The sequence below is a fragment of the Malaclemys terrapin genome, chromosome 17 (assembly GCF_027887155.1).
Source record: "Malaclemys terrapin pileata isolate rMalTer1 chromosome 17, rMalTer1.hap1, whole genome shotgun sequence".
NCBI lineage: Eukaryota > Metazoa > Chordata > Testudines > Emydidae > Malaclemys > Malaclemys terrapin.
The window spans coordinates 62,455-89,451 of NC_071521.1; the positions used below are offsets into that span (position 1 = coordinate 62,455).

Genomic DNA, 26,997 nt, shown 5'->3' on the forward strand with positions numbered 1-26,997 from the left:
TGCAAATTAAAAGGTCACTTTGACAGGCCCGGCAAAATGACTGCCCTGTAACCAGGGTGTAAGGTCTTATACCTCTCACGCTTAAGCTAGGGGAGCCTTTCCGTGCCTGTGGCTTAGCGACTCCCCCCGACCCTCCACCACTTGAGAAGGGTTGAACTTCTGTTTCTCTTAGTCACAGTAAATTCCCAGAGAATGATTTCTACTTGGCTTTTTTGAGATTTGAAGTGAAATCCTACTCGGGACCTATCCCGGTCAGATGGAACATGGTGTGGCGAAGGGGCGGCTGTAAGGGGATGGCGGAGGCCGTGGAAAATTCGCCCCTTTTCTCAAAAAAGCCAAGAAATGGCCCAACCAAGCAAACGTCACAAAGTCTGGAAATGAACAGGGGAGTTGGGGGGCTCCTTTCGGACCCTCACTTCCGTGTAATCCTTCCTCAAGTCCTTTTGCCCTGCTCAATTTACACCGCTCAACCAACCACAACTTTCACCCTTTGTTTTCTTGTGCACAAGAAAGAACACTGTCGGACTGACGAGCGCCAACTGCAGGGATTCGGACAGCTCCGTTAGTTGTGTCCGAATTCCTGGCCTTGTGTCTCTTTGGTGATAAAGAGAGGAGATTCCTCGGGCTACCTTTGAAGAGATTGATGTGGCGGTCCTTTCTGAAATGTGTTGATGTTGAGATGTTGTAGGTAGATGCGGTGGTATTCAGAGCCGGCATGTGGGTGCACCTAACCCTACTAACAGGACCGCGTCACAAGTCAGAGGGGTATTTTTTGGTAAAGGAAGGGGGCACAAAGTTGTCATTTTCTTGGTGGGGTAGGAGGTAAATCGGGAAGGGTGTCGCTGAGGGATGGAGGATTGATTGGAAAGGGGACACTCAGCAGGATCCCTCCCTTACCTGTTCATTTCCAGATCTTTTCACATTCAGGACTCCCCCACCCCAACAGTGTAAAGGAGGTATATTTTACTAAAAAAAGGGTGACTGCCCTGTAATCAGGGTTCAGGTCGCTTTCCCTTTTCTCCTCCCTACATTGGCCCTCTTCACGCCAAGGTCCAAAGTGAGCGCCCTCTAACTAGGGTGTGGATCTTTCCCTGCCTTTCACAAGGTAACACTGCCATTTGGAAGGTAGTTCTAGAAACCAGCCTCTTGAGAGGGTTCAGGGTTTGTCCTACTAGCTGTCCCGTGCCCTCCTCACTCACGCACTCAGCCAAGTCAAAGCCCGCGTCCTCTGCATCCACCTGGACCCGCCTTCTGCCGCAAGCTCTCCTCCGTTCTGAAAGAGATCGGTGCCGAAAAGAATGAATTAGGGTAATTTCCGGCAGGGCCGAGTACCTTGCCAATGTCATCTGAATCTACCTTGTACACGTGCTCTCTACTGAGCCACACCTAACCCGCTTCACCTCTCTCTTTCTAGCAACTCAAAGGACAAAATGAACAAGATGACACAAGCACCAAAGAAACTGCAGGAAAAGGGAAGAAAAAGCCACGGCCAACAGCTGCCCACACCGCAAACACAGCACACACTGCACCCCTGTACCGAGGGATCTGGTTCGACACTTCTCCTCACAGGCTTAATCCCCCTTCAGGTGCCCGGTAAAAGGACCTCCCTGTAAACAAGGATCAAGATCCATTCCTTACCAACCAAAATGCTTTATGGATCCCTTCCATAGCTAAGGCGGAGCGAGCCCCCTTTAAAAAGGGTTGAGGTCTCTGTGGGTTTGAGCTCCTTAGGACCTAGCCTTTAAAATGCCCGGTGCCCTTGACCTCTCCCTGTCAGAAGGGTGCAGGTCTCCCCTTTCTAACTCCTCTTGGGCCGTTGGCACTCACTGGGCAACGACACCACTCATTTCTGAGGGAACGGAGGTCTCTCCTTACAGCGCTTTTCCCTCTGGCCCATTGGAAGACCCCAGGCTTAAGGACCACCCTGTAAGGAGGGTTTCGGTCTCCTTTGCCATGCAAATTAACAGGTCACTTTGACAGGCCCGGCAAAATGACTGCCCTGTAACCAGGGTGTAAGGTCTTATACCTCTCACGCTTAAGCTAGGGGAGCCTTTCTGTGCCTGTGGCTTAGCGACTCCCTCCGACCCTCCAGCACTTGAGAAGGGTTGAACTTCTGTTTCTCTTAGTCACAGTAAATTCCCACAGAATGATTTCTACTTGGCTTTTTTGAGATTTGAAGTGAAATCTTACTCGGGACCTATCCCGGTCAGATGGAACATGGTGTGGCGAAGGGGCGGCTGTAAGGGGATGGCGGAGGCCGTGGAAAATTCGCCCCTTTTCTCAAAAAAGCCAAGAAATGGCCCAACCAAGCAAACGTCACAAAGTCTGGAAATGAACAGGGGAGTTGGGGGGCTCCTTTCGGACCCTCACTTCCGTGTAATCCTTCCTCAAGTCCTTTTGCCCTGCCCAATTTACACCGCTCAACCAACCACAACTTTCACCCTTTGTTTTCTTGTGCACAAGAAAGAACACTGTCGGACTGACGAGCGCCAACTGCAGGGATTCGGACAGCTCCGTTAGTTGTGTCCGAATTCCTGGCCTTGTGTCTCTTTGGTGATAAAGAGAGGAGATTCCTCGGGCTATCTTTGAAGAGATTGATGTGGCGGTCCTTTCTGAAATGTGTTGATGTTGAGATGTTGTAGGTAGATGCGGTGGTATTCAGAGCCGGCACGTGGGTGCACCTAAGCCTACTAACAGGACCGCGTCACAAGTCAGAGGGGTCTTTTTTGGTAAAGGTAGGGGGCACAAAGTTGTCATTTTCTTGGTGGGGTAGGAGGTAAGTCGGGAAGGGTGTCGCTGAGGGACGGAGGATTGATTGGAAAGGGGACACTCAGCAGGATCCCTCCCTTACCTGTTCATTTCCAGATCTTTTCACATTCAGGACTCCCCCACCCCAACAGTGTAAAGGAGGTATATTTTACTAAAAAAAGGGTGACTGCCCTGTAATCAGGGTTCAGGTCGCTTTCCCTTTTCTCCTCCCTACATTGGCCCTCTTCACGCCAAGGTCCAAAGTGAGCGCCCTCTAACTAGGGTGTGGATCTTTCCCTGCCTTTCACAAGGTAACACTGCCATTTGGAAGGTAGTTCTAGAAACCAGCCTCTTGAGAGGGTTCAGGGTTTGTCCTACTAGCTGTCCCGTGCCCTCCTCACTCACGCACTCAGCCAAGTCAAAGCCCGCGTCCTCTGCATCCACCTGGACCCGCCTTCTGCCGCAAGCTCTCCTCCGTTCTGAAAGAGATCGGTGCCGAAAAGAAGGAATTAGGGTAATTTCCGGCAGGGCCGAGTACCTTGCCAATGTCATCTGAATCTACCTTGTACACGTGCTCTCTACTGAGCCACACCTAACCCGCTTCACCTCTCTCTTTCTAGCAACTCAAAGGACAAAATGAACAAGATGACACAAGCACCAAAGAAACTGCAGGAAAAGGGAAGAAAAAGCCACGGCCAACAGCTGCCCACACCGCACACACAGCACACACTGCACCCCTGTACCGAGGGATCGGGTTCGACACTTCTCCTCACAGGCTTAATCCCCCTTCAGGTGCCCGGTAAAAGGACCTCCCTGTAAACAAGGATCAAGATCCATTCCTTACCAACCAAAATGCTTTATGGATCCCTTCCATAGCTAAGGCGGAGCGAGCCCCCTTTAAAAAGGGTTGAGGTCTCTGTGGGTTTGAGCTCCTTAGGACCTAGCCTTTAAAATGCCCGGTGCCCTTGACCTCTCCCTGTCAGAAGGGTGCAGGTCTCCCCTTTCTAACTCCTCTTGGGCCGTTGGCACTCACTGGGCAACGACACCACTCATTTCTGAGGGAACGGAGGTCTCTCCTTACAGCGCTTTTCCCTCTGGCCCATTGGAAGACCCCAGGCTTAAGGACCACCCTGTAAGGAGGGTTTCGGTCTCCTTTGCCATGCAAATTAACAGGTCACTTTGACAGGCCCGGCAAAATGACTGCCCTGTAACCAGGGTGTAAGGTCTTATACCTCTCACGCTTAAGCTAGGGGAGCCTTTCTGTGCCTGTGGCTTAGCGACTCCCTCCGACCCTCCAGCACTTGAGAAGGGTTGAACTTCTGTTTCTCTTAGTCACAGTAAATTCCCACAGAATGATTTCTACTTGGCTTTTTTGAGATTTGAAGTGAAATCTTACTCGGGACCTATCCCGGTCAGATGGAACATGGTGTGGCGAAGGGGCGGCTGTAAGGGGATGGCGGAGGCCGTGGAAAATTCGCCCCTTTTCTCAAAAAAGCCAAGAAATGGCCCAACCAAGCAAACGTCACAAAGTCTGGAAATGAACAGGGGAGTTGGGGGGCTCCTTTCGGACCCTCACTTCCGTGTAATCCTTCCTCAAGTCCTTTTGCCCTGCCCAATTTACACCGCTCAACCAACCACAACTTTCACTCTTTGTTTTCTTGTGCACAAGAAAGAACACTGCCGGACTGACGAGCCCCAACTGCAGGGATTCGGACAGCTCCGTTAGTTGTGTCCGAATTCCTGGCCTTGTGTTTCTTTGGTGATAAAGAGAGGAGATTCCTCGGGCTATCTTTGAAGAGATTGATGTGGCGGTCCTTTCTGAAATGTGTTGATGTTGAGATGTTGTAGGTAGATGCGGTGGTATTCAGAGCCGGCACGTGGGTGCACCTAACCCTACTAACAGGACCGCGTCACAAGTCAGAGGGGTCTTTTTTGGTAAAGGTAGGGGGCACAAAGTTGTCATTTTCTTGGTGGGGTAGGAGGTAAGTCGGGAAGGGTGTCGCTGAGGGATGGAGGATTGATTGGAAAGGGGACACTCAGCAGGATCCCTCCCTTACCTGTTCATTTCCAGATCTTTTCACATTCAGGACTCCCCCCCCCCAACAGTGTAAAGGAGGTATATTTTACTAAAAAAAGGGTGACTGCCCTGTAATCAGGGTTCAGGTCGCTTTCCCTTTTCTCCTCCCTACATTGGCCCTCTTCACGCCAAGGTCCAAAGTGAGCACCCTCTAACTAGGGTGTGGGTCTTTCCCTGCCTTTCACAAGGTAACACTGCCATTTGGAAGGTAGTTCTAGAAACCAGCCTCTTGAGAGGGTTCAGGGTTTGTCCTACTAGCTGTCCCGTGCCCTCCTCACTCACGCACTCAGCCAAGTCAAAGCCCGTGTCCTCTGCATCCACCTGGACCCGCCTTCTGCCGCAAGCTCTCCTGCGTTCTGAAAGAGATCGGTGCCGAAAAGAAGGAATTAGGGTAATTTCCGGCAGGGCCGAGTACCTTGCCAATGTCATCTGAATCTACCTTGTACACGTGCTCTCTACTGAGCCACACCTAACCCGCTTCACCTCTCTCTTTCTAGCAACTCAAAGGACAAAATGAACAAGATGACACAAGCACCAAAGAAACTGCAGGAAAAGGGAAGAAAAAGCCACGGCCAACGGCTGCACACACCGCACACACAGCACACACCGCACCCCTGTACCGAGGGATCGGGTTCGACACTTCTCCTCACAGGCTTAATCCCCCTTCAGGTGCTCGGTAAAAGGACCTCCCTGTAAACAAGGATCAAGATCCATTCCTTACCAACCAAAATGCTTTATGGATCCCTTCCATAGCTAAGGCGGAGCGAGCCCCCTTTAAAAAGGGTTGAGGTCTCTGTGGGTTTGAGCTCCTTAGGACCTAGCCTTTAAAATGCCCCGTGCCGTTGACCTCTCCCTGTCAGAAGGGTGCAGGTCTCCCCTTTCTAACTCCTCTTGGGCCGTTGGCACTCGCTGGGCAAGGAGACCACTCATTTCTGAGGGAACGGAGGTCTCTCCTTTACAGCGCTTTTCCCTCTGGCCCATTGGAAGACCCCAGGCTTAAGGACCACCCTGTAAGGAGGGTTTCGGTCTCCTTTGCCATGCAAATTAACAGGTCACTTTGACAGGCCCGGCAAAATGACTGCCCTGTAACCAGGGTGTAAGGTCTTATACCTCTCACGCTTAAGCTAGGGGAGCCTTTCTGTGCCTGTGGCTTAGCGACTCCCTCCGACCCTCCAGCACTTGAGAAGGGTTGAACTTCTGTTTCTCTTAGTCACAGTAAATTCCCACAGAATGATTTCTACTTGGCTTTTTTGAGATTTGAAGTGAAATCTTACTCGGGACCTATCCCGGTCAGATGGAACATGGTGTGGCGAAGGGGCGGCTGTAAGGGGATGGCGGAGGCCGTGGAAAATTCGCCCCTTTTCTCAAAAAAGCCAAGACATGGCCCAACCAAGCAAACGTCACAAAGTCTGGAAATGAACAGGAGAGGTGGGGGCTCCTTTCAGATCCTCACTTCAATGTAATCCTTCCTCAAGTCCTTTTGCCCTGCCCAATTTACACCGCTCAACCAACCACAACTTTCACCCTTTGTTTTCTTGTGCACAAGAAAGAACGCTGTCGGACTGACGAGCGTCAACTGCAGGGATTCGGACAGCTCCGTTAGTTGTGTCCGAATTCCTGGCCTTGTTTCTCTTTGTTGATAGAGAGAGGAGATTCCTCGGGCTACTTTTGAAGAGATTGATGTGGCGGTCCTTTCTGAAATGTGTTGATGTTGAGATGTTGTAGGTAGATGCGGTGGTATTCAGAGCCGGCACGTGGGTGCACCTAACCCTACTAACAGGACCGCGTCACAAGTCAGAGGGGTCTTTTCTTTTAAAGGTTAGGGGGCACGAAGTTGTCATTTTCTTGGTGGGGTAGGAGATAAGTCGGGAAGGGTGTTGCTGAGGGATGGAGGATTGATTGGAAAGGGGACACTCAGGAGGATCTCTCCCTTACCTGTTCATTTCCAGATATTTTCACACTGGTGACTCCTCCCCCGCCTTGTGTAAAGGAGGAATATCTTACTAACGAAAGGGTGACTGCCCTGTAATCAGGGTTCAGGTCTCTTTCCCTTTTCTCCTCCCTGTATTGGCCCCCTTAACAGCACCCGACATAGTCACTCTGTAGAGTAGACTCTGGCCCCTCCGCAGCCTTGATACCACAGATCCCCTACCCAACGAGGAAGCACACGGCCGGTGAAGAAACTAGAGGGAGCACACATGAGGAATTCAAAGCACTGACCTCTTACTCAGAGCCAATTATCTGGGAGGCGGAAACCTGAGGACTGTTCATATCTGCTTAGAAGGATTTCCAGGTTGCTCAGGTCCACTTGTATCAGCTTCTCCTGTGGCTGGGGCTCCTGGGCGATTCCTCTGCAAACACAGCATATAACCCAAGCAGGAGCCATCACTGCCCAAAGGTCTATTGGTGTACAAGATACTGCCCTCCCTCTCCCATCCACTGTACATCAGCCCCACTTGATGAACAGTGACAGTCAACTCCCACAGTCACCCCCACCACTACCAATGGAGGATCTCGTACCATCATGCTCCTCTTCCCCCTCCCAATGCCCCAGTGGGTTGCAGATGCCCCAGACCAAGCCTGTGAGCATGCACCATTGCCCACGTTCTATGCAAGGAGACAGGACAAGGGGAGAGAGAGAGTATGTTGGCCAACATATGAGAGCTCAGAGAGAGACACATAGGAAGAAAGACAAACTCAGCACCAGTACTCACCTTTCCGGTTCCAGGCCTCTGCTCAGGTGAACATGCTCCTCCCTGTCCAGGAAGATCAACTGCTCCCAATATAGAGAAATTCTCCCTCTGCACCCAGAACAAGGATGAAAACTTTTATTACAAACCGAACCCCACCTAAAGGGAAGCAGACATCTGTACTCAGCCTTTACCACACATGTATCTTAGAGGCCACCTGGGGTATTTTTCAGAATGTAGTTGCCCTGGAGCAACAATGACACCCAGTGGCCAATCACGGCAATGCACAGAGCATGTCCCCCATGCAGCAGCAGTGACACTTGGTGGCCACTCGCGGCAAAGCACAAAGCATTTCCCTCGTGGAGCAACACAGACACTACGTGGCCACTCAGGGTAAGGCAGATATCATTTCCCCACCACAGCGCTGCACTGATACTCGGTGGCCAGCCGGGGTAATGTCTGGGCTGTCTGCCTTGGACCATCAATGCCATCCGGTGGGCAGACAGGGTAACATACAGACTGTGTTTCTCCTGGAGCAGCGGTGACATTATTCTTTCTGCTTTGTCCTTCCGCCCCCGCCAGGCTGCAAGCTCAGGCTGCCGTCAGTCATAGGGGCACCAGTTTAATAATAATGCATAGGGACCCATAAATCCTAAGGATGGCCCTAAGGGGTGCCAAAAAGCGGTGACCTGGCTTGGCAGGGAGGAACCGCCTTCCGGAGACACCAGAGAGCCAGAACATCGGCTTGCGGGGGGCAGCGAGCCCCCACCATGGAGGAGCCGGTGCGGCGCGGGGGGGAGGAGCCCTGCAAAGGCGGGAGAGCCGCTAGTGGGGAGCAGCCATGCCCCTTGCCCCTCCTGCCCAGGGTGCGGACAGGCGGCCCCCCCGGGGGCGCCAGCAGCTGCAGCAGATGCATGCGGGCAGAGGCCCCCGTGCGTCCCCCAGCTCCCCCCTTGCTGTGCTCGGGGTCTGTGGCTCCCGGGCATGTGAGCCACTGCCGGGGCGCGGGGCCCGGAGCCTGCTCTTTGGAGTGGCAGCAATGGTGGCAGCTCACACTCCCGGGAGCCGCAAAGCCTGAGCGCAGCGAGGAAGGAGCCGGGGGACGCATGGGGTCCACTGCCCGCATGCATCGACTGCATGGAGCAAATGTGACACTTTCTGGCCACACGGGGTAATGTACAAGCATTTCCTTAAGGAATAACAGTGACACCGTATGGCCTTGTGGGGTAATGCACAGAGCATTTTCTGCATTGAACAACAGTGACACTGTGTGGCCATGTGAGGTACTGCACAGGGTATTTCCTTCATGGAGCAACAGTGACACTTTGTGGCCATCGAAGATAATGCACAGAGCATTTCCTTCAAGGAGCAACAGTGACACCATGTGGTCATGCGAGGTAATGCACAGAGTATTCTCTGCATCGAACAACAGTGACACTGTGTGGCCATGTGAGGTACTGCACAGAGCATTTCCTTCCTGGAACAACAGAGACACTGTGAGGGCACGCGAGATAAAACACAGAGCATTTCCTTAAGGAGCAAAAGTGACACTGTGTGGCCACCTGGAGTAATGCACGAGAATTTCCTTAAGGAGCAACAGTGACACTGTGTGGCAATCAAAAGAAATGCACAGAGCATTTCCTTCATGGAGCAACAGTGACACTGTGTGGCCATGTTAGGTAATGCACAGAGCATTTCCTTAAGGAGCAACACTGACACTGTGTGGCCATCCAAGGTAATGCACGGAGCACTTCCTTCATGGAACAACAGTGACACCGTGTGGCCACGCGGGGTAATGCACAGAGCATTTTCTGCATCGAACAACAGTGACACTGTGTGGCCATCGAAGATAATGCACAGAGCATTTCCTTCAAGGAGCAACAGTGAAACCATGTGGTCATGCGAGGTAATGCACAGAGTATTCTCTGCATCGTACAACAGTGACACTGTGTGGCCACGCGAGATAAAACACAGAGCATTTCCTTAAGGAGCAAAAGTGACACTGTGTGGCCACCTGGAGTAATGCACGAGCATTTCCTTAAGGACCAACAGTGACACTGTATGGCAATCCAAGGAAATGCACAGAGCATTTCCTTCATGGAGCAACAGTGACACTGTGTGGCCATGTTAGGTAATGCACACGGCATTTCCTTCATGGAGCAACAGTGACACTGTGTGGCCATCCAAGGTAATGCACGGAGCATTTCCTTCATGGAAAAACAGTGACACTGTGTGGCCAGGCGGGGTAATGCACAGAGAATTTTCTACATGGAGCAACAGTGACACCATGTGGTCATGCGAGGTAATGCACAGAGTATTCTCTGCATCGAACAAGAGTGACACTGTGTGGCCATGTGAGGTACTGCACAGAGCATTTCCTTCCTGGAAAAACAGGGACAATGTGTGGCCATGCCGGGTAATGCAGAGAGCATTTACTTAAGGAGCAACAGTGACACTGTGTGGCCATGCGGGGTAATGCACAGAGCATTTCCTTCATGGAGCAACAGGGACACTGTGTGGCCACGTGGGGTAATGCACAGAGCATTTCCTTCATGGAGCAACAGTGACACTGTGTGGCCACGCGGGGTAATGCACAGAGTATTTCCTTCATGGAGCAACAGTGACACTGTGTGGCCACGCGGGGTAATGCACAGAGCATTTCCTTCATGGAGCAACAGGGACACTATGTGGCCACGCGGGGTAATGCACAGAGCATTTCCTTCATGGAGAAACAGTGACACTGTGTGGCCATGCGGGGTAATGCACAGAGCATTTTCTGCATCTAACAACAGTGACACTGTGTGGCCACACGGGGTAATGCACAGAGCATTTTCTACATGGAGCAACAGTGACACTGTGTGGCCACGCCGGGTAATGCACAGAGCATTTTCTGCATCGAACAACAGTGACACTGTGTGGCCACGCGAGATAAAACACAGAGCATTTCCTTAAGGAGCAACAGTGACACTGTGTGGCAATCCAAGGAAATGCACAGAGCATTTCCTTCATGGAGCAACAGTGACACTGTGTGGCCATGATAGGTAATGCACAGGGCATTTCCTTCATGGAGCAACAGTGACACTATGTGGCCACGTGTGGTAATGCACAGAGCATTTCCTTCATGGAGCAACAGTGACACTGTGTGGCCACGTGGGGTAATGCACAGAGTATTTCCTTCATGGAGCAACAGTGACACTGTGTGGCCATGCGGGGTAATGCACAGAGCATTTTCTGCATCGAACAACAGTGACACTGTATGGCCACGCGGGGTAATGCACAGAGCATTTTCTGCATCGAACAACAGTGACACTGTGTGGCCATGCGGGGTAATGCACAGAGTATTTCCTTCATGGAGCAACAGTGACACTGTGTGGCCACGCGGGGTAATGCACAGAGCATTTCCTTCATGGAGCAACAGTGACACTGTGTGGCCACGTGTGGTAATGCACAGAGCATTTCCTTCATGGAGCAACAGTGACACTGTGTGGCCACGTGGGGTAATGCACAGAGCATTTTCTGCATGGAGCAACAGTGACACTGTGTGGCCATCCAAGGTAATGCACGGAGCATTTCCTTCATGGAACAACAGTGACACTGTGTGGCCACGCGGGGTAATGCACAGAGCATTTCCTTCATGGAGCAACAGTGACACTATGTGGCCATGCCGGGTAATGTAGAGAGCATTTACTTAAGGAGCAACAGTGACACTGTGTGGCCACGCGGGGTAATGCACAGAGCATTTCCTTCATGGAGCAACAATGACACTGTGTGGCCACGCGGGGTAATGCACAGAGCATTTTCTGCATCGAACAACAGTGACACTGTGTGGCCACGCGTGGTAATGCACAGAGCATTTTCTACATGGAGCAACAGTGACACTGTGTGGCCAGGCGGGGTAATGCACAGAGCATTTTCTGCAACGAACAACAGTGACACTGTGTGGCCATCGAAGATAATGCACAGAGCATTTCCTTCAAGGAGCAACAGTGACACCATGTGGTCATGCGAGGTAATGCACAGAGTATTCTCTGCATCGAAAAACAGTGACACTGTGTGGCCATGTGAGGTACTGCACAGAGCATTTCCTTCCTGGAACAACAGAGACACTGTGTGGCCACGCGAGATAAAACAGAGAGCATTTCCTTAAGGAGCAAAAGTGACACTGTGTGGCCATGTTAGGTAATGCACAGGGCATTTCCTTCATGGAGCAACAGTGACACTATGTGGCCACGTGTGGTAATGCACAGAGCATTTCCTTCATGGAGCAACAGTGACACTGTGTGGCCACGCCGGGTAATGCACAGAGCATTTTCTACATGGAGCAACAGTGACACTGTGTGGCCATCCAAGGTAATGCACGGAGCATTTCCTTCATGGAACAACAGTGAGACTGTGTGGCCACGCGGGGTAATGCACAGAGCATTTCCTTCATGGAGCAACAGGGACACTGTGTGGCCATGCCGGGTAATGCAGAGAGCATTTACTTAAGGAGCAACAGTGACACTGTGTGGCCACGCGGGGTAATGCACAGAGCATTTCCTTCATGGAGCAACAGTGACACTGTGTGGCCACGCGGGGTAATGCACAGAGCATTTCCTTCATGGAGCAACAGTGACACTGTGTGGCCACGCGGGGTAATGCACAGAGCATTTTCTGCATCGAACAACAGTGACACTGTGTGGCCACGCGGGGTAATGCACAGAGCATTTTCTACATGGAGCAAGAGTGACACTGTGTGGCCACGCGGGGTAATGCACAGAGCATTTTCTGCATCGAACAACAGTGACACTGTGTGGCCATCGAAGATAATGCACAGAGCATTTCCTTCAAGGAGCAACAGTGACACCATGTGGTCATGCGAGGTAATGCACAGAGTATTCTCTGCATCGAACAACAGTGACACTGTGTGGCCACGCGAGATAAAACACAAGGCATTTCCTTAAGGAGTAAAAGTGACACTGTGTGGCCACCTGGAGTAATGCACGAGCATTTCCTTAAGGAGCAACAGTGACACTGTGTGGCAATCCAAGGAAATGCACAGAGCATTTCCTTCATGGAGCAACAGTGACACCATGTGGCCAGGTGGGGTAATGCACAGAGCATTTCCTTCATGGAGGAACAGTGACACTGTGTGGCCATGCAGGGTAATGCAGAGAGCATTTCCTTAAGGAATAACAGTGACACAGGGTGGGCAAGCGAGGTAATGCACAGAGAATGTCTTTCATGGAGCAACAGTGACACTAGGTGGCCGCTTGGGGTAATGCACGAGCATTTCCTTCATGGAACAACAGTGACACTGTGTGGCCACCGAAGGTAATGCACAGAGCATTTCCTGCATGGAGCAACAGTGACACTGGGTGGTCACACAGGGTAATGCACAGACCATTTCCTTTATGGAGCAACAGTGACACCGTAATGCCATGCGGGGAAATGCACAGAACATTTCCTTCATGGAGCAACAGGGACCCTGTGTGGCCACGTGGGGTAATGCAGAGACCATTTCATTAAGGAGTAACAGTGACACTGGGTGGCCACGTGGGGTAATGCACAAACCATTTTCTATATGGTGCCACAGTGACACTGTGTGGCCACGCGAGGTAAAGCACAGAGCATTTCCTTCATGGAGGAACAGTGACACTGTGTGGCCACGTGGGGTAATGCATGAGCATTTCCTTAAGGAGCAACAGTAACACTGTGTGGCCACGTGGGGTAATGCACAGAGCATTTCCTTCATGGAGCAACAGTGACACTGTGTGGCCACGCGGGGTAATGCACAGAGTATTTCCTTCATGGAGCAACAGTGACACTGTGTGGACATGTTAGGTAATGCACAGGGCATTTCCTTCATGGAGCAACAGTGACACTGTGTGGCCACGCGGGGTAATGCACAGAGCATTTCCTTCATGGAGCAACAGGGACACTATGTGGCCACGCGGGGTAATGCACAGAGCATTTCCTTCATGGAGAAACAGTGACACTGTGTGGCCATGCGGGGTAATGCACAGAGCATTTTCTGCATCGAACAACAGTGACACTGTGTGGCCACGTGGGGTAATGCACAGAGCATTTCCTTCATGGAGCAACAGGGACACTGTGTGGCCATGCCGGGTAATGCAGAGAGCATTTACTTAAGGAGCAACAGTGACACTGTGTGGCCACGCGGGGTAATGCACAGAGCATTTCCTTCATGGAGCAACAATGACACTGTGTGGCCACGCGGGGTAATGCACAGAGCATTTCCTTCATGGAGCAACAGTGACACTGTGTGGCCACGCGGGGTAATGCACAGAGCATTTTCTGCATCGAACAACAGTGACACTGTGTGGCCACGCGGGGTAATGCACAGAGCATTTTCTACATGGAGCAAGAGTGACACTGTGTGGCCAGGCGGGGTAATGCACAGAGCATTTTCTGCAACGAACAACAGTGACACTGTGTGGCCATCGAAGATAATGCACAGAGCATTTCCTTCAAGGATCAACAGTGACACCATGTGGTCATGCGAGGTAATGCACAGAGTATTCTCTGCATCGAACAACAGTGACACTGTGTGGCCATGTGAGGTACTGCACAGAGCATTTCCTTCCTGGAACAACAGAGACACTGTGTGGCCACGCGAGATAAAACACAGAGCATTTCCTTAAGGAGCAAAAGTGACACTGTGTGGCAATCCAAAGAAATTCACAGAGCATTTCCTTCATGGAGCAACAGTGACACTATGTGGCCACGTGTGGTAATGCACAGAGCATTTCCTTCATGGAGCAACAGTGACACTGTGTGGCCACGCGGGGTAATGCACAGAGCATTTTCTACATGGAGCAACAGTGACACTGTGTGGCCATCCAAGGTAATGCACAGAGCATTTCCTTCATGGAACAACAGTGAGACTGTGTGGCCACGCGGGGTAATGCACAGAGCATTTCCTTCATGGAGCAACAGGGACACTGTGTGGCCATGCCGGGTAATGCAGAGAGCATTTACTTAAGGAGCAACAGTGACACTGTGTGGCCACGCGGGGTAATGCACAGAGCATTTCCTTCATGGAGCAACAGTGACACTGTGTGGCCACGCGGGGTAATGCACAGAGCATTTCCTTCATGGAGCAACAGTGACACTGTGTGGCCACGCGGGGTAATACACAGAGCATTTTCTGCATCGAACAACAGTGACACTGTGTGGCCACGCGGGGTAATGCACAGAGCATTTTCTACATGGAGCAAGAGTGACACTGTGTGGCCACGCGGGGTAATGCACAGAGCATTTTCTGCATCGAACAACAGTGACACTGTGTGGCCATCGAAGATAATGCACAGAGCATTTCCTTCAAGGAGCAACAGTGACACCATGTGGTCATGCGAGGTAATGCACAGAGTATTCTCTGCATCGAACAACAGTGACACTGTGTGGCCACGCGAGATAAAACACAAGGCATTTCCTTAAGGAGTAAAAGTGACACTGTGTGGCCACCTGGAGTAATGCACGAGCATTTCCTTAAGGAGCAACAGTGACACTGTGTGGCAATCCAAGGAAATGCACAGAGCATTTCCTTCATGGAGCAACAGTGACACCATGTGGCCAGGTGGGGTAATGCACAGAGTATTTCCTTCATGGAGCAACAGTGACACTGTGTGGCCACGCGGGGTAATGCACAGAGCATTTCCTTCATGGAGCAACAGGGACACTATGTGGCCACGCGGGGTAATGCACAGAGCATTTCCTTCATGGAGAAACAGTGACACTGTGTGGCCATGCGGGGTAATGCACAGAGCATTTTCTGCATCGAACAACAGTGACACTGTGTGGCCACACGGGGTAATGCACAGAGCATTTTCTACATGGAGCAACAGTGACACTGTGTGGCCACGCCGGGTAATGCACAGAGCATTTTCTGCATCGAACAACAGTGACACTGTGTGGCCACGCGAGATAAAACACAGAGCATTTCCTTAAGGAGCAACAGTGACACTGTGTGGCAATCCAAGGAAATGCACAGAGCATTTCCTTCATGGAGCAACAGTGACACTGTGTGGCCATGTTAGGTAATGCACAGGGCATTTCCTTCATGGAGCAACAGTGACACTATGTGGCCACGTGTGGTAATGCACAGAGCATTTCCTTCATGGAGCAACAGGGACACTATGTGGCCACGCGGGGTAATGCACAGAGCATTTCCTTCATGGAGAAACAGTGACACTGTGTGGCCATGCGGGGTAATGCACAGAGCATTTTCTGCATCGAACAACAGTGACACTGTATGGCCACGCGGGGTAATGCACAGAGCATTTTCTGCATCGAACAACAGTGACACTGTGTGGCCACGCGGGGTAATGCACAGAGTATTTCCTTCATGGAGCAACAGTGACACTGTGTGGCCACGCGGGGTAATGCACAGAGCATTTCCTTCATGGAGCAACAGTGACACTGTGTGGCCACGTGTGGTAATGCACAGAGCATTTCCTTCATGGAGCAACAGTGACACTGTGTGGCCACGTGGGGTAATGCACAGAGCATTTTCTGCATGGAGCAACAGTGACACTGTGTGGCCATCCAAGGTAATGCACAGAGCATTTCCTTCATGGAGCAACAGTGACACTGTGTGGCCACGCGGGGTAATGCACAGAGCATTTCCTTCATGGAGCAACAGTGACACTGTGTGGCCACGCGGGGTAATGCACAGAGCATTTTCTGCATCGAACAACAGTGACACTGTGTGGCCACGCGGGGTAATGCACAGAGCATTTTCTACATGGAGCAAGAGTGACACTGTGTGGCCAGGCGGGGTAATGCACAGAGCATTTTCTGCAACGAACAACAGTGACACTGTGTGGCCATCGAAGATAATGCACAGAGCATTTCCTTCAAGGATCAACAGTGACACCATGTGGTCATGCGAGGTAATGCACAGAGTATTCTCTGCATCGAACAACAGTGACACTGTGTGGCCATGTGAGGTACTGCACAGAGCATTTCCTTCCTGGAACAACAGAGACACTGTGTGGCCACGCGAGATAAAACACAGAGCATTTCCTTAAGGAGCAAAAGTGACACTGTGTGGCAATCCAAAGAAATTCACAGAGCATTTCCTTCATGGAGCAACAGTGACACTATGTGGCCACGTGTGGTAATGCACAGAGCATTTCCTTCATGGAGCAACAGTGACACTGTGTGGCCACGCGGGGTAATGCACAGAGCATTTTCTACATGGAGCAACAGTGACACTGTGTGGCCATCCAAGGTAATGCACAGAGCATTTCCTTCATGGAACAACAGTGAGACTGTGTGGCCACGCGGGGTAATGCACAGAGCATTTCCTTCATGGAGCAACAGGGACACTGTGTGGCCATGCCGGGTAATGCAGAGAGCATTTACTTAAGGAGCAACAGTGACACTGTGTGGCCACGCGGGGTAATGCACAGAGCATTTCCTTCATGGAGCAACAGTGACACTGTGTGGCCACGCGGGGTAATGCACAGAGCATTTCCTTCATGGAGCAACAGTGACACTGTGTGGCCACGCGGGGTAATGCACAGAGCATTTTCTGCATCGAACAACAGTGACACTGTGTGGCCACGCGGGGTAATGCACAGAGCATTTTCTACATGGAGCAAGAGTGACACTGTGTGGCCACGCGGGGTAATGCACAGAGCATTTTCTGCATCGAACAACAGTGACACTGTGTGGCCATCGAAGATAATGCACAGAGCATTTCCTTCAAGGAGCAACAGTGACACCATGTGGTCATGCGAGGTAATGCACAGAGTATTCTCTGCATCGAACAACAGTGACACTGTGTGGCCACGCGAGATAAAACACAAGGCATTTCCTTAAGGAGTAAAAGTGACACTGTGTGGCCACCTGGAGTAATGCACGAGCATTTCCTTAAGGAGCAACAGTGACACTGTGTGGCAATCCAAGGAAATGCACAGAGCATTTCCTTCATGGAGCAACAGTGACACCATGTGGCCAGGTGGGGTAATGCACAGAGTATTTCCTTCATGGAGCAACAGTGACACTGTGTGGCCACGCGGGGTAATGCACAGAGCATTTCCTTCATGGAGCAACAGGGACACTATGTGGCCACGCGGGGTAATGCACAGAGCATTTCCTTCATGGAGAAACAGTGACACTGTGTGGCCATGCGGGGTAATGCACAGAGCATTTTCTGCATCGAACAACAGTGACACTGTGTGGCCACACGGGGTAATGCACAGAGCATTTTCTACATGGAGCAACAGTGACACTGTGTGGCCACGCCGGGTAATGCACAGAGCATTTTCTGCATCGAACAACAGTGACACTGTGTGGCCACGCGAGATAAAACACAGAGCATTTCCTTAAGGAGCAACAGTGACACTGTGTGGCAATCCAAGGAAATGCACAGAGCATTTCCTTCATGGAGCAACAGTGACACTGTGTGGCCATGTTAGGTAATGCACAGGGCATTTCCTTCATGGAGCAACAGTGACACTATGTGGCCACGTGTGGTAATGCACAGAGCATTTCCTTCATGGAGCAACAGGGACACTATGTGGCCACGCGGGGTAATGCACAGAGCATTTTCTTCATGGAGAAACAGTGACACTGTGTGGCCATGCGGGGTAATGCACAGAGCATTTTCTGCATCGAACAACAGTGACACTGTATGGCCACGCGGGGTAATGCACAGAGCATTTTCTGCATCGAACAACAGTGACACTGTGTGGCCACGCGGGGTAATGCACAGAGTATTTCCTTCATGGAGCAACAGTGACACTGTGTGGCCACGCGGGGTAATGCACAGAGCATTTCCTTCATGGAGCAACAGTGACACTGTGTGGCCACGTGTGGTAATGCACAGAGCATTTCCTTCATGGAGCAACAGTGACACTGTGTGGCCACGTGGGGTAATGCACAGAGCATTTTCTGCATGGAGCAACAGTGACACTGTGTGGCCATCCAAGGTAATGCACGGAGCATTTCCTTCATGGAACAACAGTGACACTGTGTGGCCACGCGGGGTAATGCACAGAGCATTTCCTTCATGGAGCAACAATGACACTGTGTGGCCACGCGGGGTAATGCACAGAGCATTTTCTGCATCGAACAACAGTGACACTGTGTGGCCACGCGTGGTAATGCACAGAGCATTTTCTACATGGAGCAACAGTGACACTGTGTGGCCAGGCGGGGTAATGCACAGAGCATTTTCTGCAACGAACAACAGTGACACTGTGTGGCCATCGAAGATAATGCACAGAGCATTTCCTTCAAGGAGCAACAGTGACACCATGTGGTCATGCGAGGTAATGCACAGAGTATTCTCTGCATCGAAAAACAGTGACACTGTGTGGCCATGTGAGGTACTGCACAGAGCATTTCCTTCCTGGAACAACAGAGACACTGTGTGGCCACGCGAGATAAAACAGAGAGCATTTCCTTAAGGAGCAAAAGTGACACTGTGTGGCCATGTTAGGTAATGCACAGGGCATTTCCTTCATGGAGCAACAGTGACACTATGTGGCCACGTGTGGTAATGCACAGAGCATTTCCTTCATGGAGCAACAGTGACACTGTGTGGCCACGCCGGGTAATGCACAGAGCATTTTCTACATGGAGCAACAGTGACACTGTGTGGCCATCCAAGGTAATGCACGGAGCATTTCCTTCATGGAACAACAGTGAGACTGTGTGGCCACGCGGGGTAATGCACAGAGCATTTCCTTCATGGAGCAACAGGGACACTGTGTGGCCATGCCGGGTAATGCAGAGAGCATTTACTTAAGGAGCAACAGTGACACTGTGTGGCCACGCGGGGTAATGCACAGAGCATTTCCTTCATGGAGCAACAGTGACACTGTGTGGCCACGCGGGGTAATGCACAGAGCATTTCCTTCATGGAGCAACAGTGACACTGTGTGGCCACGCGGGGTAATGCACAGAGCATTTTCTGCATCGAACAACAGTGACACTGTGTGGCCACGCGGGGTAATGCACAGAGCATTTTCTACATGGAGCAAGAGTGACACTGTGTGGCCACGCGGGGTAATGCACAGAGCATTTTCTGCATCGAACAACAGTGACACTGTGTGGCCATCGAAGATAATGCACAGAGCATTTCCTTCAAGGAGCAACAGTGACACCATGTGGTCATGCGAGGTAATGCACAGAGTATTCTCTGCATCGAACAACAGTGACACTGTGTGGCCACGCGAGATAAAACACAAGGCATTTCCTTAAGGAGTAAAAGTGACACTGTGTGGCCACCTGGAGTAATGCACGAGCATTTCCTTAAGGAGCAACAGTGACACTGTGTGGCAATCCAAGGAAATGCACAGAGCATTTCCTTCATGGAGGAACAGTGACACTGTGTGGCCACCTGGAGTAATGCACGAGCATTTCCTTAAGGAGCAACAGTGACAATGTGTGGCAATCCAAGGAAATGCACAGAGCATTTCCTTCATGGAGGAACAGTGACACTGTGTGGCCATGCAGGGTAATGCAGAGAGCATTTCCTTAAGGAATAACAGTGACACAGGGTGGGCAAGCGAGGTAATGCACAGAGAATGTCTTTCATGGAGCAACAGTGACACTAGGTGGCCGCTTGGGGTAATGCACGAGCATTTCCTTCATGGAACAACAGTGACACTGTGTGGCCACCGAAGGTAATGCACAGAGCATTTCCTGCATGGAGCAACAGTGACACTGGGTGGTCACACAGGGTAATGCACAGACCATTTCCTTTATGGAGCAACAGTGACACCGTAATGCCATGCGGGGAAATGCACAGAACATTTCCTTCATGGAGCAACAGGGACCCTGTGTGGCCACGTGGGGTAATGCAGAGACCATTTCATTAAGGAGTAACAGTGACACTGGGTGGCCACGTGGGGTAATGCACAAACCATTTTCTATATGGTGCCACAGTGACACTGTGTGGCCACGCGAGGTAAAGCACAGAGCATTTCCTTCATGGAGCAACAGTGACACTGTGTGGCCACGTGGGATAATGCATGAGCATTTCCTTAAGGAGCAACAGTAACACTGTGTGGCCACGTGGGGTAATGCATGAGCATTTCCTTAAGGAGGAACAAGTATTAGGGGGTAGCCGTGTTAGTCTGTATCTACAAAAATAACTAGGAGTCTGGTGGCACCTTAAAGACTAACAGATTTATTGGGGCATAAGCTTTTGTGAGTAAAATCCTCACTTCTTCAGATGCATAGAGTGGAAGTTACAGATGCAGGCATTATATTCTGACACATGAAGAGCAGGGAATTACTTCGCAAGTGGAGAACCAGTGTTGACAGGGCCAATTCAATCAGGGTGGATGTAGTCCTCTCCCAATAACAGATGAGGAGGTGTCAATTCCAGGAGAGGAAAAGCTGCTTCTGTAATGAGCCAGCCACTCCAGTCCCTATTCAAGCCCAGATTAATGGTGTTAAATTTGCAAATGAATTTTAGTTCTGCTGTTTCTCTTTGAAGTCTGTTTCTGAAGTTTTTTTGTTCAATGATAGTGACTTTTAAATCTGTAATAGAATGACCAGGGAGACTGAAGTGTTCACTTACTGGCTTATGTATGTTACCATTCCTGATGTCCGATTTGTGTCCATTTATTCTTTTGCGGAGGGACTGTCCGGTTTGGCCAATGTACATGGCAGAGGGGCATTGCTGGCACATGATGGCATATATAACATTAGTGGATGTGTGGGTGAATGAGCCCTTGATGGTGTGGCTGATGTGGTTGGGTCCAAAACCCCAGAACCCCGACTAGGTGTATTCTATCTGCTACCCAACATCCATAAACCCGGAAACCCTGGACGCCCCATCATCTCAGGCATTGGCACTCTTACAGCAGGATTATCTCTCCTCAGACCCTACGCTACCAGCACTCCCAGCTATCTTCGAGACACCACCGACTTCCTGGGGAAACTACAATGCATTGGTGTTCTTCCTGAAAACACCATCCTGGCCACCATGGATGTAGAAGCACTTTACACCAATATTCCACATGAGGATGGACTACAAGCTGTCAGGAACAGTATCCCTGATGAGGCCACAGCATGCCTGGTGGCTGAGCTTTGTGACTTTGCCCTCACCCACAACCACTTCAGCTTTGGGGACAACTTATACCTTCAAGTCAGTGGCACTGCTATGGGTACCCGCATGGCCCCACAGTATGGCAACATTTTTATGGCTGACTTAGAACAACGCTTCCTCAGCTCTCGTCCCCTAGTGCCCCTCCTCTACTTGCGCTACATTGATGACATCTTCATCATATGGACCCACGGAAAGGAGGCCCTTGAAGAATTCCACCTGGACTTCAACAATTTCCACCCCACCATCAACCTCAGCCTGGACCAGTCCACACAAGAGATCCACTTCCTGGACATTACAGTGCAAATAAGTGATGGTCACATAAACACCACCCTATACCGGAAACCTACTGACCGCTATACGTACCTACATGCCTCCAGCTTCCATCCAAGACGCATCACACGATCCATTGTCTACAGCCAAGCCCTAAGATACAACCGAATTTGCTCCAAACCCTCAGACAGAGACAAACACCTACAAGATCTTTATCAAGCATTCGTAAAACTACAATACCCACCTGGGGAAGTGAGGAAACAGATTGACAGAGCAAGACGGGTACACAGAAATCACTTACTACAGGACAGGCCCAACAAGGACAATAACAGAACACCACTGGCCATCACATACAGCCCTCAGCTAAAACCTCTCCAGCGCATTATCCACGATCTACAACCTATCCTGGAAAATGATCCCTCACTCTCACAGACCTTGGGAGGCAGGCCAGTCCTCGCTTACAGACAACCCCCCAACCTGAAGCAAATACTCACCAGCAACTACACACCACACCACAGAAACACCAACCCAGGAACCAATCCCTGTAGCAAACCTCGTTGCCTACTCTGTCCCCGTATCTACTCTGGCGACACCATCAGAGGACCCAACCACATCAGCCACACCATCAAGGGCTCATTCACCCGCACATCCACTAAAGTTATATATGCCATCATGTGCCAGCAATGCCCCTCTGCCATGTACATTGGCCAAACCGGACAGTCCCTCCGCAAAAAAATAAATGGACACAAATCGGACATCAGGAATGGCAACATACATAAGCCAGTAAGTGAACACTTCAGTCTCCCTGGTCATTCTAGTACAGATTTAAAGGTCACTATCATTGAACAAAAAAACTTCAGAAACAGACTTCAAAGAGAAACAGCAGAACTAAAATTCATTTGCAAATTTAACACCATTAATCGGGGCTTGAATAGGGACTGGGAGTAGCTGGCTCATTACAGAAGCAGCTTTACCTCTCCTGGAATTGACACTCCTCATCTGTTATTGGGAGTGGACTACATCCACCCTGATTGAATTGGCCCTGTCAACACTGGTTCTCCACTTGCGAAGTAAATCCCTGCTCTCCATGTGTCAGTATATAATGCCTGCATCTGTTACTTTCACTCTATGCATCTGAAGAAGTGAGGTTTTTTCCCACGAAAGCTTATGCCCCAATAAATCTGTTAGTCTTTAAGGTGACACCAGACTCCTTGTTCTTTTTAATAAGGAACAGTGACACCGTGTGGCCACACGGGGTAATGCACAGAGCAATTCCTTCATTGAGCAATAGTGACACTGTGTGGCCACACGGGGTAATGCACAAAGCATTTCCTTCATCAGGGGTCTGGGGTGGAGGTGTGGATGAGGGGTTTGGGGTGTGGAAGGGGCTTAAGGCTGGACCAGAGGTTTGGGATGCGGGGTTCAGGAGAGGGCTCAGGGCTGGGGCAGAGGCTTGGGATGCGGGGGGTGGAGGAGAGTTCTGACTGGGGGTTCAGGCTCTAGGGTGGGGCCAGGCATGAGCAGTTTGGGGTGCAGGCAGGCTGCCCTAGGGCTGGTGCCGGAGGACTCACCCCAGCAGGAGGGCCGACAGGGAGGGAGCATGGGGCTCCGGAGAAGGGCTCGCTCTCCCCCTTGCCAGCAGCAGGGAGCTCCGGGCCTGGGGAGAGGCCCACAGCAGCCCTGCAAGCCCCAACTTGCTCCCCTCCCCAGTTCCCGCCCACCCCCTACCTCTCTCCTCTTCAGGTGCCTGCCGTGTGGCCCTTTAGAGCTGCTGCACGGCTAGTTATAGCCAGCTGTGCGGCCGCGCAGCTTAGAGGGAATTTAGTGCACTTAGGCTCGATGGGAGCCGCCACTGGCTCGCGGGCCTTGCAATGCAGAACACTGATTTATTATCTGAATTATCGTAGCAAATGGCCCATGACCCCATTGTGTTAGGCGCTGTACCCAAAGGGAATAAAGAGACAGGCCCTGCCCCTGCTCTAGTCTATGCCATCTCTAACATTAACAACTCCTGGCTCATGTCCCACGTAAGAGACAGCCCCAAATCCCTGCCTTTGTATCTCCTCTGAACAACCCGGGAATAGCAACACCTGCTTCTCCAGCCCCATGATGCACCCAAACAACCCTGTAGTTCAGTTAACAGCACAGCTGCAGGGGCTGGGGGCGCTGCCCTCACAGGTGTTCCCCTTACCTTGCGCTCTGATCGGCTGGGAGCACAGAGCGCAGTTTGTATGGGAGCAGGGCAGCAGCAGCTGCTCCTGAGGACTTCCAATAAAAGTCATAAGAACGTAAAAATGGCCCTACCGCGTCAGGCCCAAGGTCCATCTAGCCCAGTATCCTGTCTTCCCACAGTGGCCAGTGCCAGGTGCCCCAGAGCTAATGAACAGAACAGGGAATCATCAAGTGATCCATCCCCTGTCGCCCATTCCCAGTTTCTGGCAAACAGGGGCTAGGGACACCATCCCTGCCCCTCCTGGCTAACAGCCATTGATGCATTTATCCTCCGTGAACTTATCTAGTTCTTTTTTGAACCCTGTTATAGTCTTGGCCTTCACAACATCCTCTGGCAAGGAGTTCCGCAGGTTGACTGTGCATTGTATGAAGAAATACTTGCTTTTATTTGTTTTAAACCTGCTGCCTATTAATTTCATTTGGTGACCCCTAGTTCTTGTATTATGAGAAGTAGTAAACAACACTTCCTCATCTACTTTCTCTACACCAGTCATGATTTTATAGACCTCAATCATATCTCCCCTTAGCCGTCTCTTTTCCATGCTGAAAAGTCCCAGTCTTATTAATCTCTCCTCATATGGAAGCCGTTCCATACCCCTAATCATTTTTGTTGCCCTTTTCTGAATCTTTTCCAATTCCAATATATCTTTTTTTGAGATGGGGTGACCACATCTGCACACAGTATTCAAGATGTGGGCGTACCATGGATTTATATAGAGGCAACATGATATTTTCTACCCTATCTTTTAACCAGTTACCAATCCATAAGAGCATCTTCCCTCTTAACCCATGACAGCTTACTTTGCGTAAGAGCCTTTGGTGAGGGACCTCGTCAAAGGCTTTCTGAAAATCATAGTACACTATAGCCACTGGATCCTCTCGGTCCACGTGCTTGTTGACCCCATCAAAGAAGTCAACGTTCAGTGGTCGAGCGCTTCTCCCTGTTGTCAACGTATGTCCCTGTCACAAACATACAACTAAGGGTACCATAAAATCCCTCTTTACCCTGTAAAGGGTTAATTCCTCTTTTACCTGCCCTGTTGTCATTTGTGCCCCCTAAACTCGCACCCTGCTCTGCCACTGCCTGAATGTGCTGAAGAATGGGGGTCTCTTGCAGGGCAGACAATGCATTGCCTCTGCCCTGGTGCAATCTAGCCTAGCTGGGTTCTCCTCCTTCGAGGTGAAGGAGGACCGGTCATCAGGCTGAGCAGGGCTGACTTTGTCAGCTCCTCGGAGTTAGATGACTGGATTAAAGAGCACTAGATCAGCATAATAAGTAGAAAAGCATATGCTTGTCCAAAAAGCCCCTGACAGATTGCAGCCTGCAGTGGTTTAAAGATGTACAGAGCAACTTGGCACCACATCATCCAGTAAACCGATTGTCCACTGAGCTGAAAATACAGATGTATCAATTGCAAAACTGACTATGCAAAAACAGCAACAAAAGTCTGTTTTTTGATCAATACAACGCTGGCAACTGCACTGCCAAGGTCACCCACTGGGCCCAGAGCTGCAACTCCTCCTGTATTTTTATAGCACCTTTTATCCCCAAATGCGTTCCAGCCCAACGCAAAGAGCAGCGCTGAAATGCAGCCACATCTGGGGGTCAGGGTGACAGCTGACCGGCTAAGTAGCAGATTGTAGAACAGGGAAGGCTGGGGGAAGGGATATTTCTCTAAGGACTTCCAAGGAAAACCCCATCCTCTTGGAGAAAAAAACATCTCTGGCAGGTCCTGCTACTCTAAGGACTTACCTGGAAGCCCCACACAGAATACTGTACGGTGTATGGAGCTCAGCTTCTCCAGCTATCTGCCGCCAATAGCAGGCTCACTGGAAATAGCTACAACAGGGAGCTTAGAGGCCGTCATAAAGTGAAGGGCTGGGCCCATGCTGTCATTTACCAAAGAGTCCTGGAGAGTTCACACCAGGTGGTACATTCCCCACAGCCATCCCCTCCTGCATTCCATGGCTCTCAGCATGGCAGTGAGGATCATAGGAATACAAAAGAGCCAGGCCTGGGCAAAGCAGCTAACTTTGGCAGGGCCGCCCAGAGGATTCAGAGGGCCTGGGGTCTTCGGCGGCGGGGCGTCCCTGCCGCCGAATTGCCGCCGAAGACCCGGCACTTCGGCGTCGGGTCCCGGGCCGGAAGGACCCCCAGCCGCGAGTCTTCAGGGCACTTCGGCAGCAGGTCCCAGAGTGGAAGAAGCTTCGGGGGCCCGGGCCCCGCAAGAGTTTTCCGGGGCCCCCGGAGCGAGTGAAGGACCCCGCTTCAGGGGCCCCGAAAAAATATCGTGGGGGCCCCTGCGGGACCCGGGACAAATTACCCCACTTGCTCCCCCTCGGGCAGCCCTGAACTTTGGGCCCATTCCTGCTCCAGCTGGACTCAGCAGCAAAGCTCCAATTGCTTTCAATGGCAGCAGGAATAGACCCGGTGGATTCACCCCCGCCCCCCCACCCCTCAATCCTCCAGGTACAGCCTTTCTCCGCTGACATTCCTTAGCCAAAACCTGCTCCTGACCATGTTTTCAGACTAGAAATGTCTCCTACAACAGCATTTTAATGTACACTAATGTAGGAAACTGCACTGCCTGGCTTCCTGCCCTTCAGTCATCTAGGCACTAACATTCAGAGTTGAGCTACATTTCCAAATATATTGATTTCAGTTACAACACAGAATGCAAAGTGTACAGTGCTCACTTTATATTACTTTTGATTACAAATATTTGCATTGTAAACAGATAAAAGAGGTGTTGGGCGGAAAAATCACTAAGTGGGCTGGTGCTGACTGGGAAGGATGTGTTGGGAGGGAAATCCCAGAGGTGGGTTTTGCTGATTGGGCAGGAGGTGGTGGGCGGGGAAATCACTGAGGCAGCTCGTGCTGACAGGGTAAGAGGCGCAGGGCGGGA

At 51.0% G+C, this 26,997-nt stretch overlaps 1 long non-coding RNA gene across 2 annotated transcripts in view; it reads right to left on the minus strand.

Moving 5' to 3' along the window:
- Nucleotides 1-2,839: 2,839 nt before the first annotated feature.
- LOC128825181 (uncharacterized) overlaps nucleotides 2,840-26,997 on the minus strand; it is a 78,768-nt gene continuing 54,610 nt past the window's right edge. The window contains exons 3-5 of one of the 2 annotated variants that reach the window (XR_008442630.1): nucleotides 7,540-7,626; nucleotides 7,046-7,176; nucleotides 2,840-3,227 (exon numbers count right to left, since the gene is read on the minus strand). This is a non-coding gene — a long non-coding RNA (uncharacterized LOC128825181). Of the gene's footprint in view, nucleotides 3,228-4,927; nucleotides 5,182-7,045; nucleotides 7,177-7,539; nucleotides 7,627-26,997 lie in introns of those variants that run through there. The other variant, XR_008442629.1, reaches the window with a different exon arrangement.